Raw genomic sequence first — 5,583 nt, 5'->3', positions numbered from 1 at the left:
TAGGCGCAGGTTGATAATGCTCACTAGTCTCCTAGATCAGTGGTTAGTATCTCTCAAGCAGTCCTAGCATGACAGATTAGATTCAGGACATGATGGTCAAGGATGCTTGACTCATGCTAATTCCTAGGATCATGTTCTAGTTAGCAAGCTAAAACAAGCATTAATGAACAATCAATCAATGAATATCACAACTTAGCAAATCTATAGTTGGGGCTAATCCCTCTAACCTATTTGAACCCTGAATCTAAAAAGGGAACTACTCAGACATAGCTAAGCAATTCATGACACAAAATATAGATAAAAACTGCATAGAATAGAATAGATGAATCAATGGAGTTTCAATCAAAAATCTCTCTATGATTTTCTCTCCTAAAACTCTCTGCTGAAAATAAAATACAATGGTGGCCAAAAGCTCTCTTGCCTCTTAACACTTAGGCAAGTATATAACTATTAGGTTAAAAACTCGTCAGTGGTAATCTTGTAATTTGGTGAAGCCTTGGGTTTAAAGTCGGCTGGAACCAAGTCGGGCATCTCGCGTCTCGACATCGATAGATGGTACATGATGTACATCGATCGATCATAATCTTCAATCGCCGAGGCTTCTCTTCTGTATCGATCGACGACACTGGATGTGCATCGAACGATTGCTTCTTCTTCGTATCGACCTCTAATGGTCAGCTCGGATTAAATCTCTTTTAAGCTCCTAAAAGTTCCATAATCATCACTTTACTCCAAGATACTCCTGAACCCGAAAACATACCTAATAGGATAGAATATATAATATATAGATAGTAAAACACTTATATACCATAGATGAAAATGGGTCAAATCCATGGTATATCAATAATCATCATTAGGATTATTCATTAGTTCCTGTGTCTAGATTAGCTACCTAGAACTTGCCCTTGGATTGATTGATAAAAGCGAGAGCTTCATTCTCATCCCGAAAACATTCTAATTGAACTATGTTTCTTGCTATGAGCAAGGAGAGAGCTGATCTAGTGAGCTTTGTAAGCTATTATTCAACCCGCCCATAAAGCTTGACTAGAGCGCGTCGATCGATATCATACCTGAATAATCGATCGACGGAGCAAAAGGTGTATCGATCGATATCCCTATAGGATTATCGATCGACACTTTCTATTGATCAACATAACGAGAGTTGAGATCATTAGATCTAGTTAATAGACAAGTCGAAACATGCGAGAACTGATTGACTTGTTGATCAAGTAGTTGAGCTTTACATTATCATGCATGCAACTAATTAGGCATTTGTGGGATTATAATCTCAATTTTCCTGAATAAAAACCGTAAGTCTAAATATTTCATTTTTAAGCACCAAAACTTCAACCAATCATATTGAACAAACACTTGTTCAATATTAAACTGCAATTTACATTTAAATATCTAAAACCATCTTTCTTAACAAATCATATTAGATTTCTTAGGTTCCTTAACTCCCTGTGAATTTGATCCCTGAGTACTACAACTCGACCTCTTATTTGAGAGAGTATAAATCACTCCTTAGGGTAATTTGAGTGGTATCAAATTTGGTGCCTATTTATCTATTTTTTGTTAAGTTTCTGACAAAAATTTTTTTTTCTTGGATTTTCAGGCACATGCCCAGCAGTACCAGAGGCAACAAGGAAACTCAACTGCTATTCTCAGCAGATCCTGCAAGTTGGGAACGTTCGATCCGCAAGGAAGCGCACTCCTCATCGACCGACAACAACACTTGTGTGTCGCTTGATTCTGCTCGACCACCGTCGACCCAGACACTAGTCTCGTCGACCGATACTCGCTCACAACTGTCGACCGATACTCGCTCACAACTGTTGACCGACAACACTCACCTTCCGTCGACCGACATCTTTCATCCGACATCGATCGATACTCCATCCCAGACATCGATCGATACTGAACCGCGAGAGATGGTTGCGCCTTTGATACTTGTACGAGATAACAATGGAGACCTGTATGACCAGTAGGGTCATCTGCGTAATGCAGCAGGTCAGTGGATAGATGCTCAGGGGGCTGCAATCCCTGAGCCTGATGCTAATGCTACATGTACTGCTTTACCTGTAGATGAGGTTTCGCAACCCAAAACGTTGGCTGACTACAACCGTCCAAATCGATACTACACCAACAGATCAGCTATTTGTCCTCCCACTATCGAGAGGGATTTTGAGTTGAAAGCGCATTACTACACGCTTGTGGGACAGCTACCCTACCATGGATTATCCCACGAGCATCCTTTGGACCATCTGGAGAGGTTCGAGGATCTGATTTCTGCTATTAGAATCGAGGGAGTCACTGTTATTAAAACTGAGGACTACCTGTTATGCAAGCTCTTCAGGTACTCACTTGCTGGAAAAGCTCTGTGTTGGCTCAAGCAGTTACAACCAGGATCTCTTAAATCCTGGAGCGACATCAAGAATGCATTCTTATGCAATTTCTTTGATGAAGCGCGTGCTGAAGACTTGAGGAGCAAGATTGCTACATCCACTCAGGAGCCTGTAGAATCATTCAGGGGCTCTTGGATCAGATTCAAGTCTTATTAGAGAGACTGTCCACACCATGGATTCAATTAAGTACAATTGGAAACAGAAACTCCTATGGAAATAGGAGTAATTTCAACCAAAATTCGCAATACCAGAAACCCTACAACAACAACTACATCAACAACATGAATTATGGAAGTTCCTACTACCAGAAGCCACCGCCGCCTACTCAAGAGAGCAAGATTGAAGAGATGTTTGATAGAGTTCTTGAGGCACAACAGCAAATGATAGTGGACTTCAATGGGAAGATAGATTCTGTCTACACCAACCTGAACACAAAGTTTGAGACTTTGATCACCCATGTGAAGAAGCTGGAGATGCAAGTTGTGCAGACAGGAGATGCTCTTAAAAGGCAGGAATCCTCGACAAGAGGGGTAGGGGATGATGTGATGAAACACCACGTGAATGCCATCATTGAGGATGATTTTTGGCAAGTGTTGAAGGAGGAGAACCTGCAAGAAGGAGATTTCGAGGTAGAAAGTTTGATGAGTTTCGGCGGATCGCACTGGTGTCGATCGACATACACCAGTCCAAATCAATCGATAGGAACTCCAGAGCATCGATCGACAACGCCTACGGAGTCAACCGCGTCTTGCAATGCCATGAAGATTTTAACTCACGACGAGTTCGCAGCAAAACACCCACATCCGCCCAGCCCTGTTCAAGTACGAATCGATCGACATGCTAACAGCAACATCGATCGACACTCATAGGCCTCCATCGATTGACAACCTCCAGTGCCTATCGATCAACAAGCACCTATTACCTACCGAGCGCAGATGCCAAAGATAGATGTTGCACGACTTAATGCACTCAGGCCCAAACCCAAACCCTTAGAATACCCACCAGAGCCCGTCAGGACACCTTCAGAGGATGGAGAAGATCCTGTAAAAGAGGATAGGGTTCCTACTGGAAGAACCCTAAGGAGAAGAAATGAAAAAGTGGCGAAACATCTGAAGAGAGAGGCTAATGAAAAGGAAAAGGAAAAATTCCGAAAGAGAGTTTTCAGGATTCCTCTAAATAAGCCATTCGAAGAGGCTTATTATACCCACAGATTGTGGATGTTCTTCAGAGAAACTAGAGAGAAAGAAGAAGACATCAGGAGAATGTTCTGTGAAGCTAGAGAAAAGATGAGAATGAGGATTACATTGAAGAAGAAGAGTGATCCTGGGCAATTTGCAATACCATGCACAGTGAATGGTTTTGAGTTCCCACATGCCTTGTGCGACACAAGAGCATCAGTCAGCATCCTACCTAGGGTTATGGCAGACCATCTGGGTCTGCAGGTGGAGCCTTCGCAGGAATTGTTCACTTTTGTGTATTGTTCCCAGAGGAACTCAGGAGGAATTGTGAGAGACCTAGAGGTGCAGATTGGTAATGCTCTAGTTCCAGTTGATTTCCATGTATTGGACATCAAGTTAAACTGGAACTCTTCTCTACTACTTGGGAGAGCTTTCTTGTCAACAGTGGGAGTAGTGTGCAACTAGCAAACCAACCAGTTGTGTCTAACACTCATCGATCCTAATGCCCACTACGACCCTATCCCAGTCAAGCCGCCACAGACGATCTCCAGAAGAATCAATGATCCAGGAATCATTGCATCTTGCCACTGTGGAGCTGAGTACGAAACTGACTACTCTAGATCGATCGACGCTCATCCAGCAACATCGATCGACAGTGGCCATCCAAAATCGACCGACACTGCCTACTACAAATCGATCGACACTGAAGTTAACCGTGCACAAGAAGGAGACTACTCGATTGGCAGTTGGGCAGATGAACACCACCACGAAAGCTTTGCAGTAGAAACAACAACTTACGTGCAGTGGAAACAGCAACATACGAACCAGGAGCAGATAATTTACGAGACAGTTTCACAGAGGAGGAGCTGCTCAACATGCAAAAACGCGATGGAACAGAACAGGTTCAAGTAGAAGCTGCATGGGAAATAACACGAATAAGCCATCCGATCGACAGGGCAATCCGCCCATCGATCGACACTCATCACCAATAATCGATCGACAACAACAATACAACATCGATCGACAACCTTCCAATACCGAATACCACTGTAAGCAAAAAAGATAAATTCGATAACCAATCTCTAACTCCAGACGAATTTGGTATTTTCAGGGACCCTGATGGCTATGCAAAAGCAATAGACGGCCGCACACCACACGTATCTCGAGAAGATATCGCAGATATCCTTCAGACAGCCAATGGAGCAGACAATCTGTTCATTCATCAACAAAGCAATCCAGAACAGAAGGCTACAAAGGAGTTCTATGACACAGCTGGTGGCATAGACAACGACTTCATACAAAGATCTCGCCATACAACTCAAACATCGATCGACGTTGACATCCCAACATCGGTCGACAGACAGCCAAAATTCGGCAGAAGTGCTTATGATCTCTATGGTAACAGGAAATTCTACTGGGAAGAGAAAGATGAGTATGGAGTCTACAGAGATGATCGGAGACACGCCATAGATCTAGATGGACGCACCATTCCTGTTTACAAGAAGGATATCAGAAGACTCCTAGAAAGAGCTTCAAGAGATGAGCCAGCCTACATCTGTCTTCCTGAACATGCTAGCTCATTCACACAGACAAAGTTGGTACAAGAGATCTACACCAAGGACGAGATCAATGAGATGTTCTATGGAGTCTGTGGTGAACAAGAGAAGAACAAAGAAGCTTTCCAGATGAAGCTTGATGGTGTCTACTATCCATTGAATGATAGTATCAGTTGGCTAACTACTTGCATGGAGGAGATGAAGCAAGACATAGCCAGAATTCAGCACGCGAACGATGTTGCTCGACCTCCATCGATCGACAGAAGACGACCTCCTTCGATCGATAAACGCAACAACATATCGACCGACATTCACCATCGAACATCGGTCGACGACGCTACAAACCGAGGCCGGCTAGTACCAAAGATGACATCTGACATATCCAACACACATTACCATGGAGAGGAGATCTCAGCTGACACTTACGCCACACTTACCAGACAC

Source organism: Brassica oleracea, chromosome C4 (genome assembly GCF_000695525.1).
Source record: "Brassica oleracea var. oleracea cultivar TO1000 chromosome C4, BOL, whole genome shotgun sequence".
NCBI lineage: Eukaryota > Viridiplantae > Streptophyta > Magnoliopsida > Brassicales > Brassicaceae > Brassica > Brassica oleracea.
The sequence above is the reverse complement of the archived record's forward strand: the minus strand, read 5'-3'. Positions refer to the sequence as shown.